Here is a 19,603-nt window from a genome sequence, read left to right on the forward strand (position 1 = left end):
GCATACAATAGTACTGATCTGTTGGCATCTTTTCCAGTGTTTGTAGGTAATCAGAGGAGCAGTCAAACTTTTCTTAGCTATTGACTAGGAACTTCTCATATCTTTCTCACTGAAACTCTCTCTTCTTTAGCAGAAGGTGTACATAGGAGGAAAGAGTAAAAAAATTGTTTTTAAAACATTGAAACTGGCCTGCTACTGAACCTGAATGAAGCGTATGTTCATACAGAATTTTTGGGGGGGGATTGTGGGAGGTTGTGGTGAAGGGACCTGTGTAATGAGTGGGATGAATACTAACTGCAGTCTTCATTTACTTGTTCAAAATAATTTTAAGACAAATACTTTGGGAGTGTCTTCCTTCTCTTTTCTTCTTCTGTCTCCTTGAAAATAGGTAAATAGTAACTTTTAGCGGGATTTATGCTTCTGTCCGATGCAAGAAAATAAGAAAAAGTTGGGAAAAGGCAAGGCATGTTTATCAGCAAACCACAATGATTATTGAGACTGCATTTTGGTAGCATAAAGCTTACTGTTTTAGAATCACTAAACACGTTTTCTGCAAACTTGCCTTTAAATTTTTTTTTTTTTTTTTTTTTTTAGATCACATCAATATATAGGTTGTGCACAATCCTGAAGAAAAAGTTACTTCCTCTCTGTACAGGGGTTTGTGCAATACTTCATGCTCATCTACAAAGATGAACAAAAGTTATGAGCTGCTAAAAAGGGATTTGCTGTTGAAAGTTAAGAGTTTGGACTTGTTGCTGTCAGGTATGATTCTTATTAAAAATAACTTCCATCATAGTGTGTTTTAGCAGAATGGCAAGCACAGGTTGAAAAGTACAGAAGTAGATATTTTACAAGTGCTACTTAAACTATATGAAGTCTGGAAAATCACTTGAATGGTGAGCATGAATTTGAATCATCCTTTAAAATTAATTTAGAAGCAGGAATAAGCAACTTAATACAGTGATAACAAGCAGATCCAATATTCATACTCAAGCACAGTGCTGAGGCTCTGTTTTTACAGTGCTTCTGGAAAGCATTCCTTACAGTGCTCTGTGTTAATGAAGCCTTCATGTTTATTCTAACTTGAAGGTAACAGCCATGGCATTCCTAAGGAATTCATGATTAAGAACAAGAACATCTAGTCACTTTGTGGGTAGGACTTGCTCTGTACAACTTTTTTCCATACATGTTTTCACTGCAGAATTCTAATTTTTCCTCTTTTCTTACTCTCTTGTGTATGAAAGAAGTACTTCACAGAAAGGGCTACCCTAGAAGTGATTAAAAAAAATGTTCCCCTTGCCTCCCACCTCCCAAATGGTTCTTTACCTGCTGCTCTTGTGCAGAGTAATTTGTCTGTTATCCAGTGCTGTTTGTGTAGTCCCAAGGTGACTGTTCTCTTCTGTTTTCCTGTGTGAGACACTTCATGCCTATGTTTGACTAGTATAAATACTCATTCAGGGTGACTTTTCAATTAAGAATCTGAGAGTCTCAATAGAAAAATACTGGCTATATGCTGAGGGGTTTGGATTTTATATGGTTTATTTCCATAGGGGGTTTGAAACACTAATGACTTAGTAATACATTAGACATACAAAGTCAGGAGTGGGAGGAATTGAGTGGGTATCTTGGACTGGTGGTGGAAACAGAGCAGGATTAGCATGAGCAATGCTGGCTACCGTATGTGGCTTGAGTTTGGACCTCCTTTGTATTTTGTGTATCCTTAATTTCAGAAAGTTTCACATGTGGGTCATGCAGAGGTTTAAACTTTCTGTGCTACAGAAGGAATAAAAACTACTTCAGTAACCCTGACAAAATTCTAACAGTAGTCTAGATGCTTTTCCCTTCCTGTTGAATTAAAAGTGCTAATCAGTATAAATAATCAGTGTATTCCCTTTCCCAGTATAAGCTGACAGCTTTGAAGACAGCTACATGTGTGTCTCCTTCTGCATTTACACACACTATGTGCCTTGTCATCTCTGGTTATGGACCTTTAAGTTTTTCTGTTATGGATTGTAGGAACAGAGAAAGAAGCTCTCACCTCCCTCCAAAGGCAGGGAAAGGAGAAGTTATTGCTGTTCTTGAAGTTGGAGAATTCACAAGAAAAAGAAAATGAGATAATGAAAATTCAGTTTCTATGCAGGAATTTGTGCTTATTCTTTTACAGGAACATGATTGACTGTGGTAACTGAACAGTAATAAGAAATGTGTAGAAATGGTGTTCTATTCTTGAAACCTGACGCAGAATCCTTCAGCACCACCCGCAAAATAATACGGACTTAATAGGCTGGATGAATTGGCTGAATTGAATGTTACAATTAATACAACTGGAGCTCAGAATTAATGTTTTGTTTCTAGTTTATTAATTGATCTTGGAAATTTATGTTGCCAAACTCCTACTTCAGTTGCTGTGAAGGAGAGTGATGTTAGTTCAATTTTCTTCACATTAAGTTTTAATAATATAAGATAGGTTGCCAAGGGTAACTTTAAAGCTTTCCATGTCCTTTTTGTTGGATATGGGAGTTCCTGCCAGCAGCAAGGCAGGTGTTGGCTAAACATGATTTAAAGGAAGTCAGTGCTAAGGTTTCTGCTCAATTGTACTGTTTTACCTTGAAGAAAGCCTGAGGGCTGGAGTAGCAGGGCCTCATTTTTATTTGCTTTCTTCTTTCATGAAAAGCTTTTTGACTATGAACATAGCACTAGATTTCTAGCAGGCTTTTGAAGCGTCCACTGAGGAGTTTTCTTTGTGTCTCCTGCAAGATCTTGGTCTGCTCTTCTGATATTGGAAATTTTTTACCTGTATCCATTTTCATTATTTAGTCTTTTATTAAAATCAATTTTTTTCCATTATGGGAGGGTGTATATGTGCATGGACCAGAGTTATACCTTCAACGTTTCCAGAACTTTTTGCCCTAGAAAATTCATCTTGATATAATTTTGAAGCTGAAGGGGGAAGGCAACTCCCTGAAAGTTAGGAAACAGTGCTTTAAAGCCACATCTGGAATTCTTAGACAGTAAATGACTGCAACTTAAAACGAGAATGTGGAGATTTTAATATATCATAAAACTCAAGGAGCCTTGGATTCAGTATAAGAACTGTCACCCAACCTTTTGTTAAAATCAAACTATACAACACTTTGAAGTATACCTCTAGTCAGAATGCTACTGCAGAATGTTTGTATATAAAAGGCGGGAAAAAAACTATATCCTTTTCAGCCTAATCTTCAGTGGAATGGAAATAGTGCCTGAATCTCTTTTATCCTCTGCAAAGTTATTTTGTCTGTGGAGTCCTACACTCATCAGTCTAAATTGCACCTCATAAGAAGAAAATAAGCATTTTGGCCATGTCCATTTATTTTCATCTCCTGAAAGTAAAAGGCTTGCAGTCTAAGCTGTGAGTTTTTATTTTTCTTTCTGAGCACCTGCAGATCTCCAGTCTTTCCACCCAGGTGACCTTTGTCCAAATTTTTGTGGACTACACATCAGTTATTTCTGTAATGATTGATATTTAAGTTTATTGCAATAGCTGTGATGAGACAGATGAGAGAAAGCATTATCCATATGTTAACACTCTCTAGATAACATTGTTGCACTTATTAAAAAATATGACATTTCACTCAGAAGGACAAATCTACTCCTCTAACTTAGAAACATTTCTGTGCTACTCAGAGAAAGAAAACATTTAGGCTTTTGTACTATTAATTTTATTTCATCAACAGTTTTCTTAAAGGTTTTGTGTGGAAGCAGAAGAGACTCCTTGACCTTCAAATATGGGATTCAAAAGAGCTGTCTGCTGTAGAATGGAAGACTGCAGTCAGTCCATGGAAGAGCATTGATAATGTATCATTGAGGTCTGCCTTGTTTCTAGCTGATGAGCACAATGTTCTACCATCTGTGAAAAGGAGTGTCTTGGTCATTCGTTTCATTTGTTTTCCTAGACAATCGAGATAAGATCTGTTATGTTTAAACATAACTTTCTGCCAGGAGAAAACTTACCACTATTATTGTTTATATTTAAATTGTGGCACAGTCTGAAAAAAACACTGTTATAATTACGTGAGCAAAAATTTCTTGTCATGCTATGTGACAGCAGAACAATAAACATACCATCAGTGTCAACATCAAAAGTACAATGCAAAATGCAAACTACTATTGGCTCTTCTTCACTAGAGATAGTTATTTATAACTCCTTTGTTCTTTATTTCTACAAGGAATAATACTGCTTCTTTCTGAAAAGAAATACTGCTTCTTTCTTTGCCTTACTTGGTAGTTAGAGACACTCAGAATGACACTCTTCATAATTTATACTGTTTTCAGTTAGTATTTTGAAAGGCATGCTTGTGAGCTTCACAACAAAATAGCTTTGCAAAGAGTATTACAGGTTTAAAGTTTTTCTGTGTAAGTGGCCTTGGCTATTTTACCTACAGTACCATTAGTTTTCTCTCTGTTGAAACAAACAAACCAAAAAAAAAAGGCAACAAAGTTTTATACAGCTCAGTCTTATGTAGAGATTGGGTACACAATTTTTGTGAAATATTAAAACAGCTATGGCTGACTTTTTCATAAAAGCTTTTCATTCAGGTCTGTCCTTCATGCTGTGATGACTTCTTGTGACACACTTCATGTGCTGGATAAGAGTATAGAAAAGTATAATTTCAGGGAAAGGTGATGAATCAATCACTGACAGTCCCAGGACAGCGTTATTCAAACACTGACAATAAAAAAGCCACATTTCTTGTAATCTGTAATTCTTTCAATATAATATTTTGCTTTTTCTTTAATGATTATTGAGATATAAATGGAAATTCAAAGCAGCTTGCTCCGTCTACAAGATTTACAGAAAGAGATGAAGGTTCTTTGGTCACTTGTTTTCTGGAGAGATGAAAGTAAATTCCTTCTCACACTTTTAGTGTATTAAATAAAAAAAAGCTCTCAGGTCTTTCCATTTTCATACTTAAAGATGTGTCTTCATGAGGAACAACGTGGTTTCTGATGTTCAAAGAGTTGCATTGTTTTCAGTTTGAGGTTTTGTTGAACGTTGGCAATGAACTGCAAATACTAGCCTATGTAGTCCAATTCTACACTGGATGCTTTAAAAGAAGCAATCTTGCCTTTTATCTTAGATCAACTCATTTGACTTTTTTCACCTGTATTTACTTTGAAACAACTCTTTGTTTCAGTTTTTTCACATACCTATGTAATTGCTACAAAGAAAATTCCGTCTCTTTACCATTCTTGGTTGATTATTATCCTACATATGTTTGTGGATCTTGGAACTATTACAGAGGAAGTAGATATCTTTCCACATTGATTTTGTGAAATTAATTCTGGAAGATACCAGCTGAACTTTAATCCTTTCAAAAAACGAACTTGAATTAAGATCTCACTGTCTTTCAAGAAAGCATGAATCTGATTGCATTGAGAGTACACTTTTTTTCTTTTTAAAGTTTGTGAGTGATTGCTGGAATACACAGTCTCCTTTTTGATAGGTAAGGGTAATACACTTTTTCCTGAGATGTAATAATGCAAGTTTCAAACAAAAATCTTGGCTGATTGTAGACAAAAGCATGAGATAAAAGCTTTTCAGCCAGTGGATTACATTATTGTTGATAAAAGTCAAAGAAGGCCTGTCTGTAAAACCCAAAGACCTGTGCTCCACTGGAAGACCTGCACTGGCTGTAAACAATTCCAGCCTGGTAGTGGACTCTCTGCAGCACAAGTTTGTTATCTACTTTCTAGTTTCTGCGGAATTTTCAATATCTGCTCAAATCTCCACAAGCAATTTTGATACAATTTGTTTCTTAGTACGTTCCACTCATCTATGGAGTTTCTAGTTTTGTTCAGGGCTGGTTTAATATTGCTACTATAGTATTGGTATTGGCCTATAGTCTTTTTCAGTTTGCAGACTACTTATGGTTTATGAGTGTAGGTTTTTTTTCTATTATTTAATTTTAGTAAGTATTAGCCAAATGATCTTATTCACTTGTCTTCTGAGGTTCCCTTAACAGTTGTTTGTGAGCTTTTCTGCTAAGTGCAACTCACAAATTTAAAATTATTGCTCTGGAATAACAGCTAGTGAACTCATTAATTTTGTTTATGCAAAATTACAAAATAGAGAAGCAATCAAAGGAAATATAAGGAAAATAATTGAAAAAAAACAATTACAGATGGAGTAGGCAATATCTGAGAGGTTTCTGGATTTTTGTTTAGTCTACATTCAATTTACACTCATTATCTAGAAGAAAGCTGATAGAGGTTTGTACTCAGTGTTTGTATGCTACTACAGACAGGGGGGAGAACCCAGTGTAAGCAAAGACAACTCCAAAAACCTGTCAAGCCTTAGAAGACTCAGTGAACGAAATGGATTGAAAGAGGAATTGAGACCTTGAAACTTGGGAGTGCTTCTCTTGTGCAATGGATATGGAGTTGGAGCCAAGACAAATGCCAGTGCGTTATGTGGTGGAATGTTTGCTTGCAGTAGTCTTATGGACACAAAATGTTACACCTTCTTGGCATAAGAAGAAACCATGTTGAGTATTAATGTTCCGCTGCTTGCTTTTCTCATTGGAAAAGTGACATGGAAGCCACTGAAATTCTGAACTGAAATGAAACAATCGAGGAGCTCGCAATTACCCTTTTCATGTTACTTATTTCATCTTTTGACCTGGTATCTCCCTACCTCTGTATTTTGTTTTCTCTACTGTTTCCATGACAAGCAATATGGATCAAAGAGATTAAACCTAGTTTGAAAAAGGCCCCAATTCTTCAGGATATCAAGATTAAATTTTAAAATAATCATGGTAGTTGGGAAAGTGTCCTTGTTTGCAGTGGGGCAGAGCTGCAGCTGGTAGCACTTCATTTGCAAAATGTTCTCAAAACTGTTATAACAACATCCACAGTACTCATGCACAAACTGGGAAATAATAGAAAAATTCATATTTTTTACAGGCTTCATTAGAAGCAAAGAGCAAAAAGGAAGCCTGCTGTTTTTCAAGTAGAAACATTTAAATTCTATAATGGGTAGAAGGATGAGGGGACACAAAAACTTCAACACAGGAAAAGGCTACAGGAATTAACTGTTTTCACTGTTATTGATCTTAAGCAGCGGTCTTTGCTGAAGAGCTGATGATGTGAAAACTGCAAGGTCAAGTTTGTTATAAGAATTATCATCATTTCTTTTCTTAGAACTGAATTTCAGTTACCCAAGAGCTGCTACATTTGTTTTATATACACTTCTAAATTTTAGAAGGACAGGAAAGTGCAATCAGAACGTGGAAAATTTCTTGTTTTAGAGTTTTCTTGTCTGTACCAATCCAGTGTGAAAATAAAAAGCTAAGTCTTGCAGATTGATAGGCATCACACATGTGTATGTTTGTGAGCTCCTTCACAGCCTCTCATTGGGCCAGTTGATGTTGTACTAATTAGATGTCACTCCCAATGGGATAACGGCAGATCTGCCCTTGTTGCCATGCTCTGGGATTAACTTAATGGGTGCAGTGCAAAATGCGATGTGGGTTTCTGTGAGAACAGGCTGCTGTGGGAACAGCTAGCTTACTGCATTCTTGCCTTGGTAGGCTTTGAAGTCACTTGGCCCTTTTTTCTACAGCAGTCAGTGCTGGCAGATACCCTCTTGAATTCTGAGGTCAATCCATCCATGGCAAAGTCATTTTGTAAATATAAATATAAAAAAAAGGACATTGCAATTTCACTGCAGGAGTCAGTTCTTGGTCTTTTCCTGATGCTGTGAAACAAGCCTCGCTGTCTTACATATTAGAATGACTTGATGGAGATATTACCTGAAAAATTCAGTTGAGGGATTTTTTTTGCCTTCTGTCCTATTTGAATGCTCCCCTTAAAAGTGGGTGGAAAAATAGAAGTCTTTACAGAGTTCTGCTGAACTTTGAAAATTGAAATACCAACTAGTTCTGCCGTTCATATGTGACACACTTATTTGCATTTGCTCTGATCTTTTGCCCAAATAAAAAAGCAGGAACTGAATAGGATTTAATTACAGGCTTATTTAAATTTTCTTTTACGCAGACAGTTGTGGAGTTTGTTTATCTGGGTAAAACTTCTGAAACATGGTTCCTTCTGCTGCATATTTTCTCTTTTTAAGAAAGAAGTACCTAGGCACTGATTTTTGGTTTGTTGGCCTTCAGTTCATTTCCTTCTGGTGGAAGCCAATATTTAGCACAATGACACCACGCACTCTTTGTCATAATGAAAATAACAAATTAAATGATTAATTTTCTCTCTCTGTAAATCTGTAGCAAATATTTTTGCATACTGATTTACTTTTTTCTGAGTCACCTGGTTTTATAGAGTACTGTTTCGTGTTAAGGAATTCTTTTTTTACCAGAGCCTAAGGGACATAAGATTATGTTCATCTTTCTACTGTTAGATTGAGTTTTTCATCCCTTCTCAGAAGAAATTATTGCTTCTGACTTCTATCATTGTGTTATTTTTGGATTATTTGGATTCATATGTAGAAGATTATTATTTCATCATCCATAAATGGTTTTATTTGTGGTTTAAATAGTTAAATTAACATCAAGAACACATGTAAGTTTTCAGCAATTTTAGAAGGAAAAAATTTCAAACTAAATTTGTATTTGCTTTTCATGTAGTGGTGATTTTTTCATTCACAAGGAGCGTGCACCAGAAATGCCAGCCTTTGTCCACAGAACAAGTTGCCTGATGGTGATCAAAAAGTGGACTTAATATGATTAAATTGTTTTACTAGATGAGATTTTTCCTAACTTCTGATCAGGAGGTGAGGTTTTTTTATTGGTCCTTTCTGGCCTGCAGAATTAGTTCTATAGATTTCTAGTACTAAGAGTAAGTAACTGTAGGATTAAATGTAAATAAATGTAGAAATCAGATTATGTGAAATACAAAGGAACTTTTTGAAAACACTGCTTGCAAAAGAAAACAAATCTGGTTCTGAGGAGACAGTTGGGAAGCATATATATACATATTTAATATTCACGTTCAAGAGAGATTAAAATATTCTTGTTTTTAAATACATGTATATTCTTATAAAGAGATGTGAAAACAGAGAAAGTATCTTAACCACAACATGTTTCCACTGATTTTCATTTGTTTTTTTCAGTGACAAATCCACTTGATTATCCTGACTGGTATTGCAGGCTAGTACAGATATGGAAAAATGAGCTGTTTGCCATATTGCTTAATAAGTTCATTCAAGTTAGTTAGCCTGGTTATTTTGTGCAGGGGACAGATGCTTAGCCTCTGGCAAAAATAATACATGATTTTTGAGATCTTGTGTCATTCTTTGTCTGCTGTTGGTTAGGAAAACATTTCTGCCACACAGCCAAGCTTTGCATATCAAAAGTCAGTAGTATGAAAATCAGTGAGGAAGAGCAAATAGAGTCTTTTTCAGACTTAGAATGTAGGATTTTTTTGAGATTAAGGCAGTATACAAGATATTCTAAGCTCTTTCAGGTCACTCAGTGTTACTTGTAAAAGTTATCCTACCAAACCTTAATACCATCAGTAGAGAGCAAGAGACATGCACTGGTTTCTTTATGTGGTGATTCAAAATGTGAACCCTTCTTGGAACTGCCCTCTGAGGAAGATTTTTTTTCTCAATGGCTCTATGAGAAGGTATTAGCTGGCTAATGTGACCTTAAAAATAGGTACCTCTGGGTATGTAAAGCTGAGAAGACTTGTTCTTAATGTGTGCTGTGTTTTGTATCAATGAGTAGTATTTCCAAAGTAAACATATAGCAGATAAAGGAAGCTTTTTAGCATTCAGCATATCTTCCCTACTCGGAGAAGCATGCTCAGTGTGGCATTGCAATTCTTATCAGTGCACATACAACCACAATGGTTTTAATATAATGGTGTACATGTGCAATAGCAAAGAAAGAGTAGTTAATACCATCGTTAAGCCAAAGATGAAGAGATTCTCCCTGCTATTAGATGTAATTACTGTTCAGGATTTCACAAAGACTCTTCTAAAGATCTTACATTTCTTTCTCTTGTAATACGCAAAGAATAGAGAAATTGTGGTTTGAATGATCTTGATGTTCATAGAGAACATAATGAAAAAAATCCTTTTTCATGTTTTAATGTTCTTTTAGGTGGTTTTAATAACCATTTAGTGAAATTGAATTTCTTGTCATTTTTAAGAGATTAATTCTACTCTTTGACAATTTTTGTCAAAGAAGTTTGACAATTGAGTTCTATGACAATTAACCATCCAATTGGATACAATTTTGTTTCACATTTATATATATATTTTATTGTTTAAGCCAGTGGCAAGTCTTGAAGACATTGTGTTCCAGGTGATATATTTTTCTATTTAAAGTTTTTTAATTTAGTTACAGGAGAAATGAATGCTCAGTCCTTTGCAGGTTTCGAGTATCCATTTCTCTTATGCTGGAGAATATACTGGCTATATTAGTGAAAAAATACTTTAAACTTGAAGGAAGTGGGGACAGGGAAAATACTGGAGACTGCTGTGAATGAACATTCGCAGATGTACATAGTCTTAAACAAACAAACAACATCAACACAAAACAATAGAGGGAGGACAAACAAAAGCCCTATTCTTTTGCTATGTAACAAATTAAAAATAACCTATTAATTGAATTGGCAGATCATCCTGGAAAGATAACGCTTATGTTACAATAGTCTGTAACCTCTGGAAAAAGAAGTAGTTTCCTGGAATTAGTTTAGATTCTGATCCTAACATTCCTAATCCATAAGTGGCTCTTTTCTACCTTCTGTTGTTACTCTTCTGTAAACCCCAGTTCCCTCTCTATTTTGATTTACTTTGTTTTGATGTGTCCTATGATTCTGTGTTCAGGATTATTGTGGTTACGAGGTACGAAACCTTTCATGTGCATTTGTGCATTGAAAAAATATTTGCTTAAGTAGTCTTATGCATATAATTTTGTGCTAGAACGTAATGTTCTTAATTTTGTTTTAATTTTTGTTTGCTGTTAGACTACTCGGACATGTCATTTGAATACATAATTTTTGCAACTCTCATCCCTTTTGAACTTCTATCTATATGGTAATATCTGCAAATAGTGTTAACAGAACATTTTTGGAACTGAAGTGTGTCATGACTAGTGGGAGTTGAAAGAGAACCTTTCAGCTTGCAGCATGACACTTTGCTATCTTCAAGCACAATGGTAAAATCTATCTCTGTACAGAAGATCAATGTAAATCCTGTTTTCCACTTGATCAGAAAGTCCACCATGATGGAAAATAGATATTGCTCTGCTGACTTTATGGGAGCAGAATTGTCTCAGAAATTTACAGTGATGCAGGTCCTTGAAAGTTCAAATGGAGAACATATTTTTAACCCTGTCTTTTGCATAAGACTGAATTTTACTGCAGGTTTATGAATTATCCTACATAAAAGACCATCCTTCATCAGGTTTTACCATATGGTTAAAACATATATGCATATTTTTTCTGTTACTTCCAGGCACTGTGAAGCAGCTGGTATTAATGAATAAAAATAGCCAGCAAAATCATGGCATGTGGTTGCTGGAAAGAACAATTTATAGCTAGGAATCTTGTAGGTTACTTGAAGGAAGAAGAAAGGAACAACCCAGAACATGTGATCTCTGAAAACATGGATGATCTCTAAGTGTATTTTGTATTTTGAGCACCTGTACTGCTCAAGGCAACATAATAAGGAACTGAGTAGAAGATAGTAATTCAGTTCCTACTGCTAAATGTTATAGAGAAGGGAATCGAATACTGGTGGGTGTGGTGGCTTTGTTTTTTTTTTTTTGTTTTTTTTTTGTTTGCTTGTTTTTTGTTTTTTAAATGCAAACACTATTGCTGTAGTTTTCTTTCATGCTGACCATTGTATCAAGATATCTTGGGGAGATTTGAAAGAGAAATGGATGTGCCTTTTGTCTTCCAAAATAAATTAAATATAACTTAAAGATAGAACTTAATATAACTTTATATGACTTATATAAAAATATAACTCAAAGAGCATTTATGGTAGCTCTAATAGACAAAACTATGAGATTTAATAATTTTTTTTTAATAGCTCTGGGTTACATTTTTATCTTTCTAAAAAATCAATTAGATCTGCCTTCATTTACTAAGACTAATGACAAAATATAAGATCTTTCTGTTACGGAAAATGACTTTTATAGGCTTTAGTGTTTTATAACTAATAGTTACCAAGCTCAGTGGATAAGCAGCAAATTTTGTACCTTCGTTAAGACCTTGCTTTTTTTTTGTTTTGCTTTGTTTTTGTGTGGGACAAGAAGTTGGTCATTTATTTTCTGTAAGGGCAGTGGTTCAAACAGTGAAAAGGCCAATATAAAATGAAAATTCTGTAGGGTGGGAAAGCTAAAAAGTATTGTGGCATTGTAATGAGAAAAATATTGAGACTTAATTTGCAGTGCGCAGCAGAAATGCTGAGTCACAGCTTGAATCAGCGATTGACCACCTGGTGGGAAGGCAGGGCCAACCCTGGGGAGCTCAGGTGCATGCAGTGTATCTGAGTGAGCAGAACGGGTAGAGCTAGGAGCCACCCCTTCCCAGACTTCATTTAAGGGTTGACAGTGGAAGTAAGGGTGTCTTGCTCTGGAGATTCCTGTATGCTTGAGGCCTGAAGGTAAGTAGCTTTCTTCCTTCATTTCTGCATCTGTAGCTACTGCATTTGGGCTTGTCCTCATTTGTTGCAGCCGAAGACTTTGCTACCTTGCTGTTATTGTTGTACTTTCCACAGTGAGACTATAATAGCTAGTAGATTTCCTGATTTTTATAAGTACAGAGCAGCAGCAGGAAAGAGGGAAAGAATGGTTCTTTACAACTTCTGTAGAACTGGAAAGATTAACATCAAACGCAGTCTTTTGTTTCCACAGGAGGAGAGGGATGATGCCAAAAAATCAGAATAGTATCATAATAAATTTAGAAGTGGAAAGTATGTCACAGAAAGGCATGGTGTTCCATCAGTCATTTGATTGATAAAGAAAGAAAGTTTCCAAGCGAGATTTAAGTTAGTGATGAGCAGAGGTCTTTGATCTAGAGAGAGATATAGCTACAGTTAGTGTCTTAAAGATAGTCAAAGAAATTCAGATGAGATATACGGCTGTATTTATTAGTGGATATGGTTGCAGATTAGAACAAATTACCTAGAGAAGTGATTTTTGTCTTGTTTTCATATGTATGATGTAGGAGTATCCATGTGAAATACATGGGAGGGAAGGACTATACAGACTTACACCATGTGGACTAGGTTCACAGGAGGGACCATCTGCTGAATTTATTCATCTGCTCTTTGGTTTATCCTGAAGAAGTTCCTTGATTGCACGTGGTGCACTGATGCTGTAATGACAAAGAAAGGTGACATGCAGAAGCATTCATCTGTAACCAAATTCTTCTTCCTTAAAAGGTTGAAGGGAACACAAGTAGGCTAATGATGTCAAAGACGAACAACGTATTTCCTGAAGATGATTCTTGATGGAGCTGTGAACTTAGGAAAAAGCCAATAGGAATAAATACCTAGTGGTTTTGTGGTTTTATTAAATATTCCATTTACAAATATGGCAATCGTAAACAGCAGTAGTTGAGGCTCTGTGATTCTCTTGGCAGGCAGGCAATTCTAGTGAAAACTCCAGTTTCGTGATTAAAATTCCAAAACTATTTTAAGACTTTTAATTAATTTCAAAAGACAGTGCTGCTTACTGCTGTTAAATCTAGCTTTCAGTTTCCCCACCATTGTTGCTAATGGCGTATTAAAACTTGGACATATGCAATTTATTAACTGATATTATCAATTATGCCTTTGTCTGGCGAATAAGAAATTCATAATGCATGCTAAGTGATCCTAATATACTGCTTTCATTTTGTGCTGGAAGGAGCTGATCACTTGTAATTTTAGCTGACTGCCAGTAGGTCGCTGTGGATGTCAGATGAACTTTATCAAGTAAAGAACAGTATTCAGGAGAGGCATACCTTGATTTCAGCAAGGAACTTATGAAGATGGAAGATGCTTTTAGTTAAGCTCTTTGCAAAAGTTGATCATAACAAAAGATGCAATTGCAAAGACCAAAATAATAACTCTTAGTAACTATTAGTCTACCTTGTAACAGGATGTTAAGACATGTCTAGAACAAAAAATAGTTTGTTGTAGTTTATAAAGATGAAAATAAACAACTGTGATAGTGAGGGACTTTAAAACCTCTTAGAGAAGAAGTGTTTGCAGGATTGCTGCATTTTTGCTAAGCAAATTTAATTCCTGAGTTCCCACATGTGAGGTTTTTCTAATTATACCCAGCTAACATTTAGCAACCAGAGCTGGCAGCTGGCATGCTATGGCTTTTTTTGTTGTTGTTGCTGGAGAAAGGTTTGGAACACTCATTTTTGGCAAGTTCTTACCCATGAACTGCAGATTATTCTTCATTGTAGCTTTAAAACAAACAAACCTTTATATCAAGTAGTGTGTCACTTCCTTTCAATATACTCTTGATACTAATGTTTCCAAATGGAGCTTCTGCATCTGCATGCTACGACTTGTAGTACACAAAATGTCTTCCAGTGGAAAAAGTGATTCACTAGCAGAGGCTGGTGGTGCAGACTCTGAGACTGGTTGTAGAAAGCACTGATGTTAACGCAGAGGGAACAAGTTGCCCAATGGAAACTACTGGTTTGTAAGTTCTAACTTACACTGCCTCATGGTAAGTTACCCCTTTTTCAAAAGGACTAATGTGAGTTAAGAGTGCTCCTTTGTAGTTCTTTCAGACTAGCACAAGCATTCAGAATCACAGGGTTGCTGTTTAAAGAATAAATCGTTAACTGGTTGAAAATGAGGAATATGTGAAGTAACACTGTTATCATCTAATGCATGTATGTACCACATCACTGCCTACATATTGTCTTTCTGAATTGGTGTTAATTATCTCGTTTCATGCAGTTGCCCACACTTGCTAGTTGCCCAAATGTGCTGTTCATTGTAGAAGTCATGAAATACTGCATAAAATATTCTGTGACTTCTTAGAAATACAGAATATTAGGATAGATATGTAAAAATTTCTATGTAAAAAGATCTAAATTTATTAAAATTTATATAAGCTGTTTATACTTTCTAAGCGCGTTAACTTAATATCTCTCTTGTATTTGATATGCTAGGGTGTCCATCCAGGATGTATGGGATATTATATCCATGCTTCTAAACTGATATCTGACATCTGAAGATGACATGCAAAATTTTATGGTACAAGAGGTGGTATTATTATGTCCATTTGTTGAGGATGATAGCAGTTATAGAATTCTCCTTAGCTGTTCTGTTCTGGCATGCCTCATGCATGCCTGTTAAAATGAGTACAATGTAGATCCCCTAAAGGGAGCCTATTAGAAAGCTTGAGGGGGACTCTTATCAGGGAGTATAGTAACAAGACAAAGGATAACAGATTTAAATTGAAAGAGAGTAGATATAAATTAGATGCAAGGAAGAAATTCTTTAATCAGAGGGTGGTGAGACACTGGCACAGGCTGCCTGGGAAAGCTGTGGCTGCCCCATCGATGGAGGTGTTCAAGGCAAGGTTGTATAGGGCCTTGGGCAGTCTGATCTGGTGGGGGGCAACCAGGGGGTTGGAACTAGGTAATCTGTAAGGCCCCTTCCAACCCACATCACTTTGTGATTCTGTGTTTTGAGTGAACTGGGAAGCAGCCTGCCGAGAACTTACAGCTCTATTTTCAGTACAATAGGAGAACTAAATACTGCAAGATAAGAAAATATGATGGTAATAAGGCATCCTATGATGAACAATGAATGCCGAGAATGTTTGGTATCCTGCCTTCAGAACTATAAGCTTTTTGAATTCCTTTAGTCTTTCTGTGCTTGAAAGAAGACTGAACTGTCACTGACTCTGGGAGCAACGTCTGAGGAGATGTTTTGCTTAATTTTGGTAAGTAATGCTACATACTTTGTAGGAGTTGGTCAGAGATTTATGTGAACAGCATCTGGGTCTATTGGCTTTACTATTGTAAGTACAGGGTTTTTTGTTAATTAGCTGTTTTGAAGAATGTCTTTGTTCTATAACATGCAAAATTAAAAAAGCAAACAGAATATGTAGTCTTCTCTGATAGAGAGATTTCATACAATTAAGATGGTTTTAAAAAACATTGTAAGGGTTTCCTAAATTTTTAATGACTAATGGAAACTTTCTCTTTTTTTTTTTTTTTTTTCTTTCCAGTTTGGATGAGGGCAATTGAAACCTTTCCCCAGACGGCCTTTCTTTTAAAACAGTTTCTTTATAAATTCCTCCTGTGTCTTGGTATTATGTAAGCTAATGAGTCCCTTGACCATAATAAATGTTAGTTAGCTGACCTTCTTAAACAACAGTTTAAATAGTTTGGTTTCAACCCAAGGCTATTTGTAAATTGCTTTTATTTATTACTCACATTGAGTCAATTCATTTTTCTATAAAAATGAGATTATTAAGTTCTGACATTAGGCTGAGAAATAAAGATAGCAGATTCATTATTGGTCACGCAATGACAGCGTAGCCCCAATAACGTACATAAGTGCTAAAATTGTAGTTTGTATATTCTAAGGACACTTGTAAGATTCTGAATCTTTGCCCATTCATTTTTTTACAATTTGTGACCCCTTCAAAATTCAAGCTATTTATTTAAAAAAACAACAAAACAATAGAGTTCTAAGACAATGGTAAAGCGAAACACCAAGAAATCTCACCAGAATGCCTTCTTAATGTTATAAATATAGGTTATATAAATATAACTCTTTGTGGTTGCTTGGTTTGGTTTTGTTGATTTATTTAGGGTTAGGTGACAACTATGCCAGAAAGGATCTGGTGCTTCTGATGGACAAGGAAAACATGAGTCAGGGGATCTGGCCTTGTATTAACGTTCTGGAGCAAGTCCTGAAGAAGGCTATCAGGATGGTCAGAGAATGAACACGTGAAGTGTAAGGAGAGGTTGAGGGAGCTGAGGTTTTTTTTTTTTTTTTTTTTTTTTTTTTTTCAGCCTTTAAGAGAAAGCTAAAGGGAGACTTTGTTACTTTTTACAGCTGTTGATGGGAGATTTTGGAGAAGATGGAGGCAGACTTTTATTAGAGGTACATAGCAATTAATAAGAGGCAAGGCCATTTGCAAGAAGGGGAATTGTTATTAGGAAAAAAATATTGTCAGAGTAATTAAATAACAGAAACAATTGGCTAGAAAATAGGTGGAATCTCTATTCTTTAGGGTAATCAGAATGCAACTAGTCAAGGACCTGAATAAACTGCTTTCAATGGGGAGTTGAATCAAATGTGCTCTGGAGGTCCCTTCCATCCTGAATTATTCCATGAACCTTGGAGAAGAAAAGGGAAGAACAGAAGGTTTTAATAAAAAAAAAAAAAAAGTGATTGCTCTGATCAAAATTGATTGCTTGTTGTGATGTTAAAACTCATCCATGGAAGAATTTGGATTTTTTTTTTTTTTTTTTTTTTGCAGAACATGCTTTGGAATAAAATGACTTTCTTTTTTTGTGAAAAAGTTGCATGTACAACTTTCCACCTGTGTTAGACAAGAAAAAATATTTCTTTGTTCTGTATTACCTGCCTCCTCTAGAGATGAACATCTTTTCCATGAGAGTTACTACATTACTGTTTTTTCATTAATCTTCATCTTCCAGTGGTGGGGGAAAAAAGAAAGCCAACAACAACTTCAGGAAAAGCTTTAAAAAAAAAAAAAAAAAAAAAAAAATTGGATCTCAGTTGCTTTTTCTCACTGTAGTCTTTTACTTTAATGAGGAAAATTATCCTTGCAAACTAGGAGAAGGGGAAAGGTTTTGAGGTCAAAGATTGCTCAGTATTAGCAAACTTTCGACTTCCTGTGATTTATGAAAAAATATTCTCAAATGCAAAATCTAGCCTTGAGCTTAATGGCTATAGTAAAAATTAGATTAATCAACTTCTTGAATAAAGTAAATGAGAAATGATTAAGAGACACGGTACGTGGAGTTTCCATGAAGTAGGAAGAAGGACGTGGGTTTAGAATCCTGATTTTTGGACAAAGGAAGAAATCGGAGTTTGAGGAAGATTTACTTTGGTTATTGGACAGATGAGTTTATATTACCTGTTATTAAAATATTAAGGAGTGAATATTTTGGATTTTATCTCCTGCTATAAACTCGTACTCAGGAAGGGAAAGAACACTAACTCCCTTCACCTCTACCATTTTTACAGCAATGTGAAAATCAAGTGTACTTAATGTCAGAACCCAACTGTGTTGAATAACTCTATTAAAAATGTTTTGTTTTATTTTTCTTTGGACTTTTATGATTGTTTTTTTTTTCCAGATGTGTCCGTTCCAAATAAATATCTATGAACTTTCCTTTGGGCAGTCAGAAACCACTAACGAGTTTTTATAGCAGCTGTCAGACTACTACCTCTTTTCAACCAAATTCCCTATCTTCTTGTGTTTCTTAAAAGCATCTAATCCTAAGCAGCACTGAATATTTTTGATTTCTGATGAAGCACTCGGCATTTTGGAAATCAACCTCATAAAGAGATCCGTAGACCATTAAAAATGTATCTTCAAAATGTCAACTATAAACACATTTGTGGCATGAACAATTAAAGTCTTGTACCCTTTCATATTATAGAACATGAAGCAAACCCAGGAAGGTCACATCTGAGGATGACTACTCTGGGTTAGGATGTGTTTTTCTTTTCTACTTATTTCTGCGTCTCTGAATGCCATAATTTGTTTCCTCATTGGGTGGCTGACTCTGACTAACTGCTGTCAGGCATATGCTCTTTTCCCTGCCACTTTCTTCTTCTTGTTCCACAGGCAGCTGAATCAGTTGCATGCCAGAAGCTTATTGTGAGCTGGAAAGAGCATGAAAGTGTCCTTTCTGGCTTTATTTCAATATCTTAGCCAGATCCTGATGTTGGGTGGAACCCGGAAAGTATTCACATAGAAAAACAATTAAGAAAATACCATGAACAGTATTAATTTGATTTTATTTTTTTAATGTGAACTTATCTGACTCATTTGAGCAATGTTTATTTCAAAGACTCAGAAATACTTATTTTTTTCTTAAACTAAATAATGAAAATATTCTGCTTGGGTTTTTTTTTGGTAAGCAAGCTGGAAGTTAGAACTTCTTAATTCCTTAAATTCAGTGGTAGGAAATTGGTTTCGGAGTAATGAAACTGATTCTGTGTTGTAAATACTGTCCCTTCTTGTTCCTTATAATATATTTATTTTTGTAACCAAAAAAACCCTAACTATTCTATAAGTTCATCTATGCTTTAATAAATGCCTTATATACTTGTTACAGGTGAATTGATAGCTTCCTGGACAAATCAAACAGCTTTGACTATGATCAGCCAGAAGTAGATAAATAATGCACGTGGATAATTCTTTCCTAGCTGGAGAACTGAAGGTTGAATGTTGTTTAAGGAGACTCCTTCGAAACAGGAGCAGTTTGGTTGAGTAATGCTTCAGTTACAGGGTAAGAATGTTAATAAAAATGTGAATAGATTAGTTCTAACACTTACTGCAGTAGTTCCAAATACAGTTGTATGTACTTTTTCAAGATTCTTTATATTTGTTATGAAAAGCAGACTTGCATTGCAGTGCACAGA

At 35.4% G+C, this 19,603-nt stretch overlaps 1 protein-coding gene across 1 annotated transcript in view; it reads left to right on the top strand.

Moving 5' to 3' along the window:
• Positions 1-58: 58 nt before the first annotated feature.
• DKK2 (dickkopf Wnt signaling pathway inhibitor 2) overlaps positions 59-19,603 on the top strand; it is a 169,451-nt gene continuing 149,906 nt past the window's right edge. The window contains exon 1 of the mRNA XM_085222309.1: positions 59-19,470. The gene's annotated coding sequence lies outside the window, so the exon portion shown is untranslated. The remainder of the gene's footprint in view (positions 19,471-19,603) is intronic.

Source organism: Meleagris gallopavo, chromosome 4 (assembly GCF_905368555.1).
Source record: "Meleagris gallopavo chromosome 4, MGAL_WU_HG_1.1, whole genome shotgun sequence".
Taxonomy (NCBI): domain Eukaryota; kingdom Metazoa; phylum Chordata; class Aves; order Galliformes; family Phasianidae; genus Meleagris; species Meleagris gallopavo.